This window comes from Erinaceus europaeus, chromosome 5 (assembly GCF_950295315.1).
Source record: "Erinaceus europaeus chromosome 5, mEriEur2.1, whole genome shotgun sequence".
In the NCBI taxonomy this organism is placed as follows: Eukaryota; Metazoa; Chordata; class Mammalia; order Eulipotyphla; family Erinaceidae; genus Erinaceus; species Erinaceus europaeus.
In genome coordinates, this window is record NC_080166.1 from 94,248,970 (window position 1) to 94,269,885 (window position 20,916).

Consider the following 20,916-nt stretch of genomic DNA (forward strand, 5'->3'; position numbering starts at 1 on the left):
TATCTTAAACTGTGTTCTGCATGCAGTTTACTCACAAAAAATTAGACTGCAAATGTTTTGTTTCTTGCAAGGAAGCAAAAGTTGGTCATGTCAAATCAGAACCTCAACAAATCCTCATGATTATTATGATGTTAAGTGAAGAAATTCCACCTGTATGAAAATTATTTTGTAGCTTTTTTGTGAGAATAAAAGTGGAAAAATAGATTCAAGAAGAAATGAGATTAAAATATATAATACCATACATAGCCTATGAGCAAAACTTTATTTGCTTTTTATGTTCTCCAAGCTTTTGACAAGTTTGAGTTAAGTGTAACTGTAAGATCTTGCTAAAACAGATATTCTCAAAGATTTTGAATCAGTTTTCTAGAATGGGGCCTCATGATTTTCAGAGTTTTTTTTTTTTCCCTTTTGTTGCCCTTGTTGTTTTTGTTGTTGTTGTAGTTATTATTGTTGTTGTTATTGATGTGGTCGTTGTTAGATAGGACAGAGAAAAATGTAGAGAGGAGGGGAAAACAGAGAGGGGGAGAGAAAGATAAACACCTGCAGATCTGCTTCACCACCTGTAACTCCCCTGGGAGCCTTACACAGGTCATTGCGCTTCGCGCCAAGTGCACTTAACCCATTGCGCTATCACTCAACTCCCAATTTTCAGTTTAACAAACTCATAGGGCATAAGCTTATACTGCTTTTCCAAGAAATGCCCATTGGATAATACTATCTTACATAACATTGTACTGACCCTTTTCTGTAAATTTACCTTTAGCACAATTGCTGTTATTATACTTACTTTCAGAAAACTATACCAATAGTATTAGCTACTAGGAGAAAATAGAAAACAACCTGGCTGAGTGCATAGGGTGCTGCAGCATTCTTGCCTTGATCTGGCGTTGTTGAGACTTTCCTTCTTATTATTAAGAACAGAGCACAATTTTTCAGAGCTTGATTTAATTACCCTTGTGTTGGAGAAAACATTGACATCCCTGTTGCTTGTAAGAGATTAATGCGTTAGATCCTCAAGTTTTTATTGCAATCAAGCTTGTCTTGAAGCTCATTTCGTTCTCATTAAGAAATGATTTCAAGTTTTTCATTATCTAGTAGATGGAGAATATGAGGGTGAATATATTTGCTATGACAAATAGCTAGTAAAGATTCCCTTTAGATTAAGAATTAAATTTCACAGATACCTCTAATATATTGAAAGAATGATAGGATGTCCCACAACTTTGGCTAGATAATAAAAGTGGATAATTTAACAATACAGGTGCCTGAATACCACTACTTAGGCGTTTTTATCTAATTGGTTTGGGATCTGTTATTTATCATTTTCTTGGTGTGTGTAGGGGGGTTAATGGTCAGTCTGATGTTGACATAAGAAAATAAATGGAGATGGATGGTTAAGGAAGGAAGTGCCCTAGAAAGCCATTTCTTTTTTTTTTGTTTGTTTGTTTTTAGTTGTTTTTTTGTTAGTGATTTAATATTGATTTACAGAATTACAAGATAATAGGGGTACAATTCCACACTTTCCCCAACATCAGAGTTCTCTGTACTCATCCCTTTCATTGGAAACTACATTAGTTCTCCCAAGATCACAGACTATTATTACTATTTTTTGCCACCAGGATTATTTCTGGGGCTCAGTGCCTGCACCATGAATCCACTGCTCCTTGAGGCTATCCATTTCCCTTTTGTTGCCCTTGTTGTTTTATCATTGTTGTGGTTATTATTGTTGTTGGGTAGGACAGAGAAATGAAGAGAGGAGGGAAAGACAGAGAGGGGGAGAGAAAGATAAAACACCTGCAGACCTGTTTCACCTCTTGTGAAGTGACCCCCCTGTAGGTGGGGAGTCGGAGTTTTGAACCAGGATCCTTATGCCAGTCCTTGTGCTTCGCACCACGTACACTTAACCTGCTGTGCTACTGCCCGAACCCCCAGACTATTATTTTTTATAACTATCTATGTATATTTTTATATTTGTCCATTTTTTCTGTGACCCTACCTTTCTTTCTCTTCTTTCTAAGTCACACCTATTTCTGTTTGTCTTTTGTCCTTTCTTTTTTTGCTGTACATGGGCTTTGGTAGGTTGATCCATACCTCTAGCCTGTTTCTATATTTCCCTTAGTGGTACAGGGCTCTGGAGAGGTGAGGTTCCAGGACAGTGATGAGGTCATCTGTCCAGGGAGTTCAGGGTGAATCATAGTAGCATATGCAACTTGGTGGCTGAAATGCAGTATGATGTAAAGCAGGACAAAATGTTTAATGAACAGAAACCATAAACAAGGAATAGAGCAGATGGGAATGGAGAATTTAGTGTGGATAGAAGCTAGGAAGTCTATTTTAGATATGTTCCTAGGGATATATATATCTATATATATATCTCCATAGCTAGCTTGCAGATGAACTAAAAATATTGTTTGTGAAGATGGTGTCAGAGTTGACAATAGGATTGGAAAACTGAGTCATGGGCAGTAGCTCCAAAACTTGAAGAAAATATATAAATACAATAGACTGTTTACCACATGATCTAACCTGGGCCCATATCTATTCATATTTAGTACAGAAGCCTATATAAACCAAGGAACTTGTAAGTTCCTTTTTTTTTAAAGCAAAGAATGTTGAATTAATACTTAACTGGAGGTTGTATAGCAAGTCAGGAACTATTGTGACTCAAGGATGACATAAAAATTTATGTACATATTTTTCCATTTCCGTGCTGGGTTACTAGATGTTTCTTCTGTTTCCTTTACCCCCTTTCCTCTTCCCTTCTGCTCACTTATCTCTCACCACCTTTCCCTCCTTTTATTTATCTGTTTACTTGTTATCACCAACGTATTGCTGGAACTTGGTGCCTGCATCAATAATCCACAGCCACTGGTGGCATTTTTCTTCTTCTCCTTTTTGTCCTTCCATCCTTTCTTTTAGATACAATAGAGAGAAAAAGAGGGAGAATGAAGAAACAGACATCTGCAGCATTACTCCACTGAAAATTTTTGCTTAAATTTCTACAGTAAATTCTTAAATTTTAGCTAGTCATGTGAATTAATGCTTAAAATTACACTTCAACATTAGCAAATGTAAAATTATTTTCAGTTGTATTTCATGTTCAGTTTTGTCAAGTCAGTTTTTTGTGTGTCTTAAAGGAACACTATAGCTTTGTGAGAAAAATAGTTTTACAGTTTATGTAAATGTGGTTTTACTCCTTAAAATCTGGAACTAAACAATATTGTCCACTATTACTACTATTATTCAATTTAGTTCAAGAGGGTCTTGCCACTGCAATCAGGCAAGAAAGAGAAAAGAAAAAAAAACATATTGGAAAGGAGGAAATCAAGATATCTCTATTTTTTGATGACATGGTAATATACCTATAGAATCCCAAAGACTCCAGAAAAAAAAAACTATTGGAAATAATAAATTCAGTAAAATACCAGGATACAAAGTTAAACCTCATAAATCTATGTAATTTCTGTATGCAACTGAAGAATAAAAGGAAAATGAGCAACTTAGTCTTAGATTTGAACCCTGCCCCCCAAAATGCATTGGAGCAAATATAACAAAGGAGGTGAAAGAACTTTACATAGAAAACTATAAGACATTGTTAGCAGAAATAAAAATGACATAAGGAAATGGAAGAACGATTCTTGTTTTTTATCTAAAGAACATACATTTATTCAAAGGGATATATACACCCCTATGTTCATAGTTGCATTATTCACAATAGCCAAAGAGTAGAAGCAGCAAAAATACCCACTGACAGATGACTGGCTAAAGAAGTTACAGAAAGGAATATGCAATAAAATCAGATAACATTCTATCCTTTGGGACAAAATTGATAGAACTGAAGGTGATTATGCTTAGAAAATTAAGTAAACAGATAAAAGACAACTATGGGATGGTGTCACGCATATGTGGAATCTAGAGAACTGAAACACATGATCTTGTGAAGAAAAAAAGGGAAAGGGGAAGAAAAAGTAAGGAGAAGAAATGCAGAAGCATACAACTGTTTCTAAGGACTCTGGTGGTTATCCTTGAGAGGGTGGGGGCATTGAACTGTGGTGGTGGGTTTGGTATGGAGCTATACCTAGTAACCTTACAATTTTGTAACCTAATATTAACCTCAAATAAAAATAAATAATTAAATATTATTTTTGTTTTTCTTTCATCGGTAAGTATAAAATTAAAATTATAAGTTATATTTGATAAAACACTACCTTTAAACACAGTGTATCTATTGTGTTGGAAGAATTTCCTTTAACATTTCTCCAACAAATTAGAGGCATCTGGTAAAATAAGTGTTCTTATGGATTCTTTCAAATTAGGCTTGTGATTTTTAGGTCTGTGTTACTCTTTTTTGAATTAAATAAAAAATTTAAATTAATTAATTTATTATTGGATAGAAACAGAGAGAAATTAAGAGTGGAGAGGGAATAAATAGAGAGGGAAAGAGACAAAGAGACACCAGCAGCCCTGCTTCATCACTTGTGAAGCATCCCCCCTGCAGATGGGGACCAGGGCCTTTAACCTTGGTCCTTGGTGCATCGTAGTGTGTGTGTGCTTAACCAGGTGTGCCACTGCCTGGCCTCAAGTCTGCGTTATTCTTTAATCAGATTTAAAGATAGTTTATAAAATGAGATTTCTTTTCTCTGTTCTGGCTGGAGATTAAACCAGACACCTCAGTGCTTCAAGCATGAAAGTCTATTGAGTAAACTACTCTGTATCTTGATGGTCTTAGAATGGGATTTCTTGCAGTTATCAGAGTAGGACAGCAAAAGTGTGATAGGCCCATAGAATGGGATTTGTTATTATTGTTATTGTTATTATTGCCACTAGGGTTGGGGCTCAGTGACTACACAATGAATCCACCATTACTGTGGCCTACTCCCTCCCCTCCATTTTCCCTGTTTCTTTCCCTGCCCCCTCTCTCTCTGTCTCTCTCATTCTCTCTCTATTTTCTCACTTTCTTTAAGACAAATTGAGATGAGTGGAGAAGATAGAAAGAAAGCTAGACACCTGAAGTACTGCTTCACTGCTCCTGAAGCTTCCTTTTCTACAAATTGGAATCAGGGGCTTGAACCTTCATTCCTATTATAAGGTAATGTGTGCACTCAACAGTGTGTGCCACCCCCAACCCTAGACCGTGATCGTTTTGTGAATAGATTATATTTCTATTTTTTTAAATTGCCACCAGGGTTATCAATGGAGCTTGTTGTTGGCGCTGGGAATCCACTGCTCCAGGTGGCCATTTTAGTCCCCTCCCCGTTTTATTTCATAGGACAAAGAGAAATTGAGAGGGGAAGCCAAGGATAGAGAGGGAGAGAGTGAGAGACACCTGAAGACCTGCTTCACTGCTCCTGAATAGATCTCCCTGCAGATGGGGTGTGGCAGCTCAAACCCAAGTCCTTTCCCATGGTAATATATACATTCAACCAGGTGAAGCACCACCTGGCCACCATGTTGTACCTTTCAAGAAGAACCACTCTAAATTTTAATTGGCTGACTTTTAAAGATATATATATATATATATATATATATATATATATATATATATATTTGTTTTTCTGTTTTATTTATCTTTTTTATGTGGACCATTATCCTATGTGGTGGATATCTTTTTAAAAGCAATATGTGTCCTCATCTGAAATCAAGACCATACTGGATAGCTTTAAAAGTATTCCTTTGGACAGTGAAAGTTCCCAATTTCTTTTCTTTTCAATTCACAAATTTCTTGTGAATACTAAGTCAAATTCAGTCATATCTGTAGAACTAATTAGTATATTTGTGTCTCAATGACAGAGAGAGAGAGAGAAAGAGAGATAAAGAGACAGAGAGACAGAGACACTGACTTTGGGGGCAATCACTGAAGCATTCTAAGATCTCAACATATTGGAGTAGTTATTGAGTATTCATGTGGCACCTCACCTTACAGATAAAGAATCCAAGGTCAAGTGAGACTATATATGAGTCATAGTCACATGTTTAACTCAGATCTGATGAAATTTGCAACTATCCTTCAGAGTTTTTGTAGGTTCTGCTGTTATTTTTTATTTTAACAGACTTATTTTGTGTTTCTGGGTCCTTGCTATCCATCTAATTCAAATCTATTATTTCTTTTCATCAAAGCACAATTTCCAAAATGTCCGCAGATGAACAAACTCACCAAATGTTATTTCCCTTCATCTTAGACATGTTGAGAAGTGTTAAATCTTTTGAGTCACTATTGAGATCAGTATTGTCAGATTATCTACAAATATTATAGTTCAACATTTTAAACACTAGATAATGTTCATTATATTGTTACCATTTGAAGACAGAATTGTGGTTCATTTCATCAGAAATAGTGTGTTCAAAATGGAAAGGTTAACACTGTTGATTAATCACATGGAATAACACATATTTATGAATACACTTTAATAATACTTTGCCATGCTAAATAAATTTGTAATGTTTAAAAAACAAAAAGATCAAATAATCACTTTCCCTTCAAATTGGGAATATTTATAATTTAAAAGTACAATATTTAAGAGAGCTTTATATTTAAGCCTAATAATTTTTGTTACCATGAAATTATTTAGCCCAATAATTTTCTATTTAATTTCTAAGCTGTTATAAACAATTTCTAAATAATATCTTTCTTGACCTTGTCATCTAGCATATAAAATGCCATCACTAAATATAGATACTTTAAAAATGGAAACAGTAAAAACAGGCAGTTGGTTTTATTGAAGAAAGCATTCATCTTTTAAAAAAATATTTATTTATTTAATTTCTGTTGCCCTTGTAGTTATTATTGTTATTGATGTTGTCATTGTTGTGTAGGACAGAGAGAAATGGAGAGAGAAGGGATAGATAGCGAGGGAGAAAGACACCTGCAGACCTACTTCACCGCTTGTGAAGTGACTCCCCTTCAGGTGGGAGCTGAGGGCTTGAACCGGGATCCTTATGCCAGTCCTTGCCCTTTGTGCCACCTGTGCTTAACCTGCTGCACTACAGCTCGACTCCCATGTATTCATCTTTGAATTAGAACCCAAACTTTGATTAGATTTCATGTGAAAATGGGCAGCTTACTTCATGTGCTTTGAGGTCAGTTTTATAAATCATTCTTATTTTATTTAAAGTATTTCATGATTTAGAAAATGTACATAGTAGCTTAGTACATAACTGCAGGGGCTAAATTATAATACTCAGAATTGTTAAAAAGTCTACCTTGCTCATTTTAGACTTTCAACAATGTAACTTTTTAGTGTAGTTTACTCATTAAGCTACTTTCTCTGTAATTTACACTGAAATTTTTTTCTACAGTATATCAGAGTACAAAAAGTTAAATTTGTTGTTATTAATAATAATAATAATAATAATAATAATATTGTTTTTTTTTTTTTACCAGAGCACTCACTGAGCTCTGGCATATAGTGTTGCAACCTGAGACCTTGGCACCTAAGGCATGAGATTCTCTTTATATAACCATTATGCTATCTATCCACCCAAAAAGTTAAGTCTAGAAAAACACATTATCAGTAATTTGGTCTCTTAAGTTCCAGCTTTTTTGTTGACTTTCAATTTTTTTTTAAAGTATGGTTATTTCATTGTTAAATACTATAGATATTTTGTTTCCGTAGTAGTTATGTCCAGAAAGGGTTATTTCTGGTGTTAGGACATGTAGTTAAATAGCATTCTGTTTATGTGGTTATGTGTTCTGAAAATTAAACTTTACTTGAAATGCAAAGCTTGGAAGACAAATCTCTTTGAAAACACAACTGTAGTCAAGATCCTTTTTTGGTTGCAATTCAGTATTTCAAAATACGTTTTTTCAATTGACCAAGTTCAAGTCCACTTATGATTTTGTGAAATATAAAGCAAGGGGAGTAAATGCATGCACTTTGAGAAATATTGACTTCATTTTTTTCAGTGCCATTTTAAGTGGGCAATGCTTATTTACAGGATTGTTATTGCACTGAGGTACATTTCCACAAGATAGGTACTGTTAGTACACTTTACCACACACTGTCATTTTCCACCCTTACCACTAATTCTTTTTTTTTAATTTTTTTATTTAAGAAAGGATTAATGAACAAAAACATAAGGTAGGAGGGGTACAACTCCACACAATTCCCACCACCCAATCTCCATAACCCACCTCCTCCCATGATAGCTTTCCCATTCTCTAGCCCTCTGGGAGCACGGACCCAGGGTCATTGAGGGTTGCAGAAGGTAGAAGGTCTGGCTTCTGTAATTGCTTCCCCGCTGAACATGGGCGTTGACTGGTCAGTCCATACTCCCAGTCTGCCTCTCTCTTTCCCCAGTAAGGTGTGTCTCTGGGGAAGCTGAGCTCCAGGACACATTGGTGGGGTCTTCAATCCAGGGAAGCCTGGCCAGCATCCTGGTGGCATCTGGAACCTGGTGATTGAAAAGAGAGTTAACATACGAAGCCAAACAATTTGTTGAGCAATCATGGATCCCAAGCTTGGAATAGTGGAGAGGAAGTGTTAGGGAGGTACTCACTGCAAACTCTAGTGTACTTCTGCTTTCAGATATATATTTTGCAGTAGTTTATGGATATGTGTGAACGTAAGCTCTCTCTCACAGAAACTGGTGTATATCTAGGTTATGGGACTTTGTTAGAAAGTGAACTAACTGAGATGAAATTAGAGTGTACTATAAAAGGAAAGGTCTCACCCAAGTAATGAAGCTGAAGGGTTGTCATTCCACACGTGAAGTCTCTGGACACAGTCTGAGGTGAAGCATGTTGAGGTGGCAATCATTGCATTGGTTAGGTTGTGATCGGCGGATGCAATATTATTTGGTTTGGACTGGGAGACGCATACGGGAAAGTGGGCCCTATCCAAGGGTTCCAGGACTGGGGGAAGTAGGGGCTCTATAGTGGAGATGTGAGGTTCCTGCTGTCTTAGGGTTCAAAAAGACAATCGATAGTTAATGTTATCATCACATTATTTGGTAATTGGGTTAACTTTGAAAAGTCCTTTTGTTAGGGTTTGCTGTACAGTATCCAGTATCTTGTAAATAGCTGTGCTATTGGATGCTTCTAATCTACTTGGTCTAGGCTTTTGAGAGAGTCTACATATCAAATACACAGCCTATATATTAAAAAGATTCAGTTTGTGTTCTGAGAAACTTTGAGACATACAACTGATTTTCCCCCTCTCATATTAATTAACTACTGATTTATATGTCTACATTTTGCTAGGAGTGTACATGAACACCATTCCCACCACCAAAAGACTGTGACCCATCCCTCCCACCCACTCCCACCCCCCACTGGCCCAGGAAACTGCATGTCTACCCCTCACCACAGGGGTAGACATACTTACAACTTGATCAGGTCCTGCTTTTAGTTTCCCTTTCAGATCTTCTTAGTCAACTTCTGTTGATGAGTGGGATCATCCCATACTCATCTTTATCTTTCTGACTTAGTTCACTTAACATAATTCCTTCTAGCTCTGTCTAAGATGGGTCAGAGAAGGTGGGTTCATTGTTTTTGATAGCTGCATAGTATTCCATTGTGTATATATACCACAGCTTTCTCAGCCACTCATCTGTTGTTGGGCTTACCACTAATTCTTATCTTTAGTTTACCTTTCTGTCTTTTCTCCCAATCATAGTTCTAGATGTCACTGTTCACCAGAGTTATGATTCAGACTATAATGATAATGTATCAGTTTTCTGAGATTTTCAGTCCTTTCACTAAAAAACATCACAAGTTACTTATAGTTAGTTACATTCAGAGTTTTAAAAAATTCAAGTGAAAAAGAACCTAGGAATGCCTTCAATACACATGTCTAAATGCAATGATGGCTTGTCTACCACCCTCTAACTCCTGTCAGTTTGTTGACTGGTGATGTATAACTAGGATTTCTTTCTTTTCTTTTTTTGGGTCACAGCATGATAGCTTAAGTTATCTGAGTTTTAATACATATTTAATACTTAAAAATTCTTTTAATTTTTTTCACCACCCTGCACTATTTGATATTTCATTCTTCCTTCACAACAGGATTTCAATCAGTTTTTCACCTCTTCTATTACATTCCCTATCCCCACAAAAGTCAACTAAATGAGTTGCATGGATGACAGCCATGAAAAACCTGAATCAGCTTCTGTTTTCCTTCTCATATTATACCTTCTTACTAGTTTAAAAAATTTTACGTTATATAAAGAACTCTAAAAATATCTTGTTTTCACTACCAGAGGGAAATGCCTATTTAACATTGATAGTAATTTTGAGATTTAGCATATTCATTTTATAATTTATGGTTAACAGATACTGTCTGCTAAATTGGGATATATTAAATGAATCTGAGCTGTCTGGAATGACAGACTTCTCCATCAATTACCAAGTTTGATCTGGTGAAATTACACAGGGCACAAAAAAAGTGCAGATCAACATTTTATTTTTTTATTTACTTTTATATTACAGAATTACATGTCAACAGGGATGTGAATCCACATCATTCCCACCACTAGAGTTCTGAATCTTCAGTCTCCCCACTGCAGTCCACCACAGTTCCCCCAAAGTTGTAGACATGGGCCAACCATCATCTCTACAACTATCTGTCCACATTTATATATAATTGCCCCATTTTTATTTCTGTTTCAATTCTCTCTTCCCCTCCAAGACACTCATGACAACATAACTACCACCATATTAACCTCTCCATTTCCTTCTCACTCTCTCTGGGTGCTAATGGAGCTGAAGTTCAGAGCCATCTTCATTCTATCACTTATCACCTGATGGGAGTATGGATCAAGGTTGTTTTTGGGGAGCAGAAGTTAGGAGTTCTGGCTTCTGTTATTACTTCTCCAGTGAACATGGGTGCTGAGAGGTCGATCCATACACTCAGCCTGTTTCTGTCTCTCCCTAGTGGACCAAAGCTCTGGAGATGTTAGGGTCCAGGACACATGGTAAGGTCGTCTGCCCAGAGAAGTTGGGATGGAGTCATGGTAGTATCTGTTACTTGGTGTCTGGAAGATGGCATGACCTAAGTTGAGAAAGGTGGCATGACCTAAGTTGAGACAAAGTGGTTAATGAACAGGAACCAAAGAGTATATTAAAGCAGATGAGATTAGGGATTTTTTGAGTAGAAGAAAGCTAGAAAATCCATTTTAGGCATGTTCCTGGGGGCACACAATGGTGGTTTTGCTTAAGTTTGGTAGCTAGCCTGAGGTTGCATAAGACTATTGTCTGAGAGAATGGTGTCAAAGCAGAGAAAAGGGCTAGAAAGTTGAATTAGGGCAGAGAGTAGCTCCTATTCTTGTAAAAAAAAAAAAAACCTGTGGCTAAAATGAACTATTTACTTCCATCCACCTGCTCCAGGGCCCATATATGTATTTATATTTAGCGCCAGAGCCTGTATAACCTCTAAGTCCCTATTGGTCTGATCTTAGGGCTCATGGTCACAACTGGGAACATTGCCGGCTGCACTTATTTCATCGTTAGTCTTTTTTGAGTGGCAGGGCAGGATACCCCTAGCTTCCTTTCAAAGACTGAAGCTATCCCTACCATCATTGCTTTATGGTGAGTACTGTCGTATGCTTTACATTGGTTTGTTCTAGCCCTCCCCCGCCAAGAGAATTGGATCAGTCCAGTTAATTTCACAGGCCCGCTTGGCCCCGCCCCAAGGAACCCCGAGAGAGGGTTCCTGAGTTCGAGAGTGCCAGAGTTTCAGAGAGTTCCTGAGTTCGAGAGTAAGGGAGAGTGCTTGCGCAGCGACAAAGAGACAGCAGAGTTCTGTTTGGTGATTAGTTTGTCTTAGTTTATGAATCGTTGTTCCTGAATAAAGAAATACAGCTTCCCTGCCCAGCCGTTGTCTCCGCGTCTCTGTTACCCGCCCGTGAAGCTAGCCCTGCCGGCAAGAGCCGTCCGAAATTTTAACAACAGAGTACAAGGTCCTGGGAGGGTCTACAAGATGCAGTTCCTTATGAAAGCAACCAGTGATAGTGGAGAGAGAGGGACCCTATAAAGGTCTAGGCCCATCATATGTGTATGGGAATCCAAGGATTACCTAACTAGGGCCCCAGATGATGAGGTGGTGGCAGATCAACATTTTCTTATGAAAAAAAAATTAAATTCAAAAGAACTCAAAATACAGTCTTCTGATTCATTATGTGATAATATTTAATCTTCACTTGAACTGTCTGATAGTGAAATTTACTCTGTACTGATTTGAGTACTTGTACCTTAATTATTCTATGTAGTGAGAATATACACATTTTTCCCTAGAAACATTGCTGTCTTTAATTACATGTTGCTATTCCAGACATTTACTTACCTATCCAAAAGTTCTCTAAAAAAAATTAACCCAAGGCATATGTGGTTCTATGGATTTAGAGCAAAAGATTGTAGGTTCCTTAGAAGTATTGTCTTTGTCTTCAAGAAACTTGTAGTTTATTGAGGTGTGTGTGTGACATATATATTTTTTCCTATCAATAAATCATTACTGAATGTCTACCACTTGATAGATATTCACATACCTTTACACATATATAGGTGTATATTCTACATATAAGACATGCTTAATGTATTAATTACAAAGTAAGATATCAAATAAACAATCTAATTTTTCATCTGAAGAAACAAGAAAAAGAGTGACTCCAATGTCTTCAGATAGGATGAGATAGTAAAAACTGGAGCATAAATATAGACTCAAAAACACAGTGCAGAAGATTGATTAACCCAAGAGATGATTCTTGGAAAGAATAAATAAAATAGATAACTACCTTGCTAGACTCACCAAGGAAAAAAGAGAGAAAAAGGTATTTTTTTTTTTTAAAGCAGAAATGGGGAGTTGGGCGGTAGTGCAGTGGGTTAAGCGCAAGTGGCACGAAGCGCAAGGACTGGCATAAGGATTCTGGTTTGAGCCCCTGGCTCCCCACCTGCAGGGGGGTCGCTTCACAGGCGGTGAAGCAGGTCTGCAGGTGTTTATATTTCTCTCCCCCTCTTGATCTTCCCCTCCTCTCTCCATTTCTCTCTGTCCTATCCAACAATGATGACATCAGTAGCAACAACAATAATAATTACAATCATAAAAAAAGAAAGAATATTGACTTCATGTTAGATTAGTGAAAAACTTTAGAGCAAATAACCCAACGTATTTAGTTAACTCTCACTTCTGTTCTTAGTAGATGTCAACTTAAGTTAATTTTCTTAAAACTTCTGTCTTTAAAGTATTGATGTTGATTAATTAACATTTTAATATTAACAATTATATTTCATTATAAATGCGCTATTATCATGACACAGGGAAAGTTATGATGTTATGGTATCTCTCCTCTATTTCTGTCTGTCTATGCGAAATGAAGAAGCTGACCTAGGAGTAGAATTCCACAAGTTGGGTGCCTCCCACCCCCATGTGTTGTTATTATGTAGAGCTGTTAAGTAATAGTTGCATTGGAGGATGTCTGAATCATAAGAAAAGCTCAGTAAATGATGCTTATTATGAAATTGTCCTCATTCAGAGTCAGTGGATAAAGATATTCTTAGGTCATGAAATTATACATAATTAATTCTTTTCTATTCAAGACAGTTAGTTGTTTCTATTGTATATTAGATTTCCCATTGATAGGCTAAATTGTTCCATAATCTTTTAAGGTTTCAGACCTAATAACTAAAACAGCTATTTGATGCAGCCATCTCAGCTGCTTTAGACCTCACATTTATTACGGGAAACGTCTCAGCTGAGTCACATGACACTCCTAGATTTAACATCAGAAATCATAACTGTAAAATGCTTCAACTTATGAAGTACTTGATTTTTATATGTTAATAACTATCCCACTCACTAAGTTTAATAACTATACCATTCAATACACTTTTAAGGTGATAGTTTGCTCTGCTCTTTAAAAACCTCAGTGAATTAACCAAAAGGTAATAAAACTAGAGGAAAGGAGAATGTGCCATTGGATTCACAACTACTGAAACTCTTATGTATTGATGTGAAATATAGTAAAGTTATTCTAGAATGAAGAAACCACTAATGTAACCAAGAATCTGTGTATGTATTGAAAAGATGTATCTGAGCTGTGCAAAAGCTTTTTAATTTGATGTAGTCCCATTGGCTTATTTTTGTTTTAGTCTTCATTGCTATTGGATTTGTATCATTGAGATGCCTATAAAATTTAGATGCAAAAGAATGCTGCCAATATTTCCCTCTAAGTGTTTGATACTTTCTGGTGTAACATTCAAGTTCTTCATTCATTTTTAATTTACTTTTGTGTGTGGTGAAATGTAGTGGTTCAATTTCATTCTTCTTCACATTTCAGCCCAGTTTTCACACCATTTTTTGAAGAGACCCTCCTTTCTCCATTTAATAATTTGGGCCCTCTTGTCAAAAAGTAGATGTCTGTATGTATGCAGATTTTTTTTCTTGGCTCTCAATTTTATCCCACTGGTCAAGGTATCAGTATTTCTTCCAATACCAGGCAGTTTTGATTACAGTTGGCCCTGTAATGTAGTTTGATATTTGGGAGTATAATGCCTCTAGTTATGCACTTTCTTCTCAAGATTGTTTCAGTGATTCTAGGTATTTTCTGGTTCCAGACAAACTTTTGTAGCTTTAGTTATAGTCTTTAAATAAAAATTGATGGGGCGTTGATAGAGATTGCATTTGTATATGACTCTGAATAGAATATTCATTTTGATGATGTTAATTCTTCCAATCTATGAACATGGGATATCTTCCTACTTTTTTCTTTTTTTTTAATTTTAATAATTTTTTAATTTTCCCTTTTGTTGTCCTTGTTGTGGTTTTTTTTTAAAGTATTTTATTTATTTTATTTTTTGAGAGAGATTCAGAGAAAGAGAGAGAGAGAGACAGAGAGAGAAACACCAGAGCACTGCTCAGCGCTGGCTTATGGTGGTGCAAGGGATTGAACCTGGGACTTAGGAGCCTCAGGCATGAGAGTCTGTTTGCATAACCATTATGCTATCTCCCCTGACCTTCCCACTTTTTTCTTTTTCTTTTTTTCTTCATAGATTTTTTTTATTGTTGTTGTTATTGATGTCACCATTGTTTTATAGGACAGAGAGAAATGTAGAGAGGAGGGGAAGAAAGAGAGAGGGAGAGAAAGAGAGACACCTGCAGACCTGCTTCACTGCCTGTGAAGCAACTCCCCTACAGCTGGGGAGTTGGGGGGCTCGAACTGGGATCCTTACGCCGGTCCTTGCACTTTGCACCACATGTGCTTAATCTGCTGTGCTACTGCCTGACTCCCCTTTTTTCTTTTTCTATTTCCTTGAATAGTAATTCATTTTTTGTATACATGTCTTTCACTTCTCTTGTTGGGCTTATTCCTAAATATTTTATTGCTTTTGCTGCAATAGTGAATAAGTTTGAACAGAATATTCCCCTAAGAAGAGATCCAAAATGTCAACAGACAAATGAAAAAAAAAAACTCCAAATCATTGGTTGTCAGAGAAATAAAAATTAAAACAACAATGTGATACCACATTACTCATATGAGAATGTCATACATCAGAAAGGATAACAACATAAGATGCTGGGAGAGGCTGTGGGGGGGTTACAGGAAACCTCTTGTACTGCTGGTGGGAATGTAAGTTGGGTCAACTCCTATGAAGAGCAGTCTGGAGTACTCTCAGAATCTAGAAATGGACCTAACATATGACCCAGCAATTCCTTTCCTGGAAATGTATCGTAAGGGACCAAACACACCCACCCCAAAAAATTCGTGTATACCTATGTTCATAACAGCATAATTTGTAATAGCCAAAACCTGGAAGCAACCCAGGACTATACCCATATATCTTATAATCCTATAAATTATTATTAAGTTTTAAGAAAAAATAAAAAAACAGACATATCTGAGAATGAGCTAGAGGAAATTAATTTCATGGACACTAGATACTTCAACCTGTATGGGCCTTTCTTTTATAAAAATGACAAATTATGTTTCCATCTGCCTTTGTATAAGAATGAATATAATCAAAACTTGATTTGCTATACTTTAATGGTTTTTATATTTATTTTTTAATTGATTTAAAGCAAATTAAAATTTGATAAATGTTGTGGAAATCCTAAAAGTAACTTGGACCCCATGTACTGTGCCGACAGTGCCAGATTCAATGAGTTGACTCTGAATGCTTAGTAAATCGTCAGTAGTCCTTCCACTTAAAGTTTTCAGATTTTGGAATGCTCAGAGCATAATCAGGGTAACACCTGATATCTGTAAGAGTATTTTATAAGTACAGAATAGAGTCATAGCTCAACTATCTACTGATATTCAAAAATGAAAACTCATTTTTATCATAGATGAACAAATTCTGTCTTGGCTTTATGCAATTTTTATGCTTAATTTCTGTCTACTCATCTCATACTGTTTACAAAATGAACATAACTAAAAATTGTTCTCTTCATCTTTTATTTGTGCTAGGAACATTTGGAAATAGACCTACAAGTATTTTAGCAGAATCCATTTTCATGCTTAATATTAGAAAAGCACAAACTCTCCTCTGTGACACAGTAAGCAAAGGAACACTTACTTTGGTTCAAAAGTCATTGAAAATTACAGAATCTATCTTATGCAGTGGTTGCTGTCACCCAGTTAAAAATATAGAATATTCTAGGTTGGTTTTAATTAAGGCAATTTTTGATTTTTATCAAATAAATTAGTTGATCTTTTGAAACCAATGAGAAAATCAATAATAATAAAAGACCTGAAACAAGAGAGAGCATGTAGTGAAAAGCACAATTTCCAAATTTAAAACCCAAGGGAAAGTAAGCATCACTGTTGGAATTTCACCAAAGCAATAATGTAAACAAGAAATTCAAGAAGCTGTCTCCTGGAACTTAGAGAAGATATGAAAATGCCAAAATGAAAAGGCAAGTGACATGACCAAGGTACCCTTACATTTTTCTTCAGTTTGAATAATTTTAGGGAAGGGTCTTCCTGACAGGAGGCCTCTGGAGGATTTACTTTAGAAAATTTGTAATTACTCTCTCAATCCCCCCCGTGTGTGTTTGTGTGTGTGTGTGTCTTTCTCTCTCCATCTCTTTCCCTCCATGCATATGCACATCTATCTATCAGTTGTCTATCTTTCCTGTATGTCTATGTTTATGTTTATAAATAATACCCTGGTCTCTAAACAGGTATACAGCCATGAATAACCTTCTCAAGGACCTGGGAGTCATTCATTCAAAATATAATTATTAAGATAGCACTCCAGTCTAGGGAGTGACACAGTAAATAAGCACTGGACTTTCAAGGATGAAGTCATGAGTTTCATCTCAAACAGCACATGTCACATGTTGACAGGCAATGCTCTTTTTTGTTGTTGTTGTTGTTTTTTCCCTCTCTTTCTCTCTCTTTCCTATTTTGCTCATTAATATGAAAGTAAATACAGTCAAAAAGGGAAGAAATACAGCACCTCCATTTTCTAGTTTCTGCAAAGGAAGACTTTCTGTAGGCATCTACTGATTGCCATTTAGCATCTATACTGCCTTATCAATTAGACCCTTCAACCTAATGTCTTTCAGTACTTTTCCGTGAGTTCACTCTAGGACTTAAAAATCTTTATGCATATTATAGTTAATTTTTTTTCTCCATTTAAAAGATTTTTTTCTAGAAACTTGGCATTCTTCCTGGTATGAAAGGGAAAATCACTCTTTATTTAAAAAAATTTTTTATTTAAGAAAGGATTAATGAACAAAAACATAAGGTAGGAGGGGTACAACTCCACACAATTCCCACCACCCAGTCTCCATAGCCCACCCCCTCCCATGATAGCTTTCCCATTCTCTAGCCCTCTGGGAGCATGGACCCAGGGTCGTTGAGGGTTGCAGAAGGTAGAAGGTCTGGCTTCTGTAATTGCTTCCCCGCTGAACATGGGCGTTGACTGGTCGGTCCATACTCCCAGTCTGCCTCTCTCTTTCCCTAGTAGGGTGTGTCTCTGGGGAAGCGGAGCTCCAGGACACATTGATGGGGTCTTCAATCCAGGGAAGCCTGGCCAGCATCCTGGTGGCATCTGGAACCTGGTGATTGAAAAGAGAGTTAACATACGAAGCCAAACAATTTGTTGAGCAATCATGGATCCCAAGCTTGGAATAGTGGAGAGGAAGTGTTAGGGAGGTACTCACTGCAAACTCTAGTGTACTACTGCTTTCAGGTATATATTTTGCAGTAGTTTATGGATACGTGTGCACATAAGCTCTCTCTCACAGAAACTGGTGTATATCTAGGTTATGGGACTTTGTTAGAAAGTGAACTACCTGAGATGAAATTAGAGTGTACTATAAAAGGAAAGGTCTCACCCGAGTAATGAAGCTGAAGGGTTGTCATTCCACACGTGAAGTCTCTGGACACAGTCTGAGGTGAAGCATGTTGAGGTGGCAATCGTTGCGTTGGTTAGGTTGTGATCAGCTGATGCAATATTATTTGGTTTGGATTGGGAGATGCATACGGGAAAGTGGGCCCTATCCAAAGGTTCCAGGACGGGGAAAATCACTTTTTAATGAGGCTTTTTTCCCCCTTATAGATGTGAATATCTCATATAAGAATGGTAAAGTCTGCTCAGCTTGCAGAGTTTTTCCAGCATTTTACGTCATTTCAAAAATCAGCCTGGACTATTTCTTATGTGAAAAGATTGCAAAATATAGAATGAAATAAAACATTATTTTATTTAAGCTTAAAGCTAAAGAATACAATAATGAAATTATCTTTTGTTCTACTTTAATTTCCATCAGCATTTTGTTAGTTTAACAAATCATGTTTATTAAATTTAGACCTGCTTTTGTTTATAAGATGAATAGAGCCAGAAAGTCTTAGTCCTGCTATTGAAAATTTGCTCTTCTACTGCCTTGGTCAACTTATACTTCTACAGAAAAAAAATCTGGTGTTTGTATTACAGAAGAAGGACACTTTTTATTTCTTTCCTTTGAGGTTTTTTGGTTGATTCATAATTGAGCTGATATAAGACAGATTCATAGGAGAAAAAAAATCACTTGAAGATACAACGCCAAAATGAGGCTCAAAAAGTGATTCAAGTAGGGAGATCTGTGCCTTTTAAATGAAGAAGTAATAAATCTGTGAAGATTGGAAAGACAAAGAGCTTTGGACTTGAGTTACTAAATTAATGAAAAAGGAGTAAGGATTGGTTTGGTTATAATAGCCTTAGTTATAAATAGTGTGCCTATTCAGTGCTAAATTCTCTATTCCTAGAGATACGGCTGACTACCTCCTGGTACAAGGAGAACACCTTTCACGTGCTTTCTGTTTGCAGGAGGATGTAGGAGGGCCAAATTTTCTTTTTGCTCCAGCTATTTTTTTAAATAACTTAAGTTCAAAATGATAAACATTTGGGAAAGACATACTTTAGGGAGACATACTCTGTTCTCTTTCCTATCTTGCTCATTTATTGTTGATTTGATTAGTTCAAATTTACCTTCTACCCCATTCTGGAGATTTCCATCACAAGTGCCTATCAAAGCAAAGATACCCCTCCCCCAGATAAAAAGTTGTCTTTTTAGCTACCAGGATCTCCTTCACACCTCACTTCCCTCCTGCCATCCCTCCCAGAAGCTTAGAGTAAAATTATACAAACTGGAGAACGGGAAGGAATAATCCATTAGCTTGCTTTTCTTTTTAAACTTTATTTATTTGGATGTATAGAGGAGAGATAGAGAGATACCTGCACACTGCTTCACCACTTGGAAAGCTTCCCCCTACAGGTGGTAACATATGCACTTAACTAGGTGCCCCACTGCCCAGGTCCTGAATTCACTAGCTTTCAAACCAAACTAGTCCGTTCAGAAAAATGTCATGACAACAATCAAAATGGCCCATGTTGATAAGGGTTGCACAAGAAAAAACAAACAGCAAACAAACAAAAACACACAAACTGTGAGTGAGGTGATCATCAATAAAATATTGATAGAAATAAGTCTTTGAATCCTTATGAGCTCAACCATGTTCACCAGTCAGGTAAATGAATGGCTTATAAACCTAGCAAGACATCTGAATTAACTTGGAAGTGTTCCTTCTAATTTCTCCCTCTAAATATTTTCAATTAAAAAGTCAAGATTATAATCTTTATATCCACAAAAGACTTCCAAATGGTTCTGTTGACGGAACAGATTAATGAAATACAGATAGTCTTTAGTCTTACCTTGCCCAGAATATCTCGTATCTTCTTCTGCGTAGATTTTCTTTCATTTTTTAAAGACTCTTTTAAGTTTAATTGTCTTTATTTATTAGATAGAGATGGTCAGAAATCTGCAGGGAAGGGGGATATAGAAATGAAGGGAGGGGCCAGGCGGTGGTGCACCTGATTAAGCGCACACACTGCAGTGCACAAGGACCCAGGTTCAAGCTCCTGGTCCCCATTTGCAGGGGAGAAGGATTTATGAGTGATGAAACAGGGCTTCAGGTGTCTCTCTGTCTCTCTCCCTCTCTATCCCCCCCTCCCCTCTCAATTTCTGTCTATCTCTATCCAATAATAAATCAATTAAAAAGTATTAAAAAAAAGAAATGAAGGGAGACAAAGAGACACCTATAGCACTGCTTTACTACTCGCAAAGCTTTCCCCCTGCACATGGAGGCCAGGGGCCCAAACCTGCGTCCTTGTGTTGCTTAGATTTTCTAATTTAAACCTGAATATCTTTTCTTTTTAAAAATTTTTTTTATTTAAGAAAGGATTAATTAACAAAACCATAAGGTAGGAGTGGTACAACTCCACACAATTCCCACCACCCAATCTCCATAACCCACCTCCTCCCATGATAGCTTTCCCATTCTCTAGCCCTCTGGGAGCATGGACCCAGGGTCATTGAGGGTTGCAGAAGGTAGAAGGTCTGGCTTCTGTAATTGCTTCCCCGCTGAACATGGGCGTTGACTGGTCAGTCCATACTCCCAGTCTGCCTCTCTCTTTCCCTAGTAGGGTGTGTCTCTGGGGAAGCT

At 36.8% G+C, this 20,916-nt stretch overlaps 1 protein-coding gene across 2 annotated transcripts in view; it reads left to right on the forward strand.

The window, feature by feature from the left end:
- CNTN1 (contactin 1) overlaps positions 1-20,916 on the forward strand; it is a 340,636-nt gene that overhangs the window by 25,928 nt on the left and 293,792 nt on the right. The window lies entirely within an intron of this gene.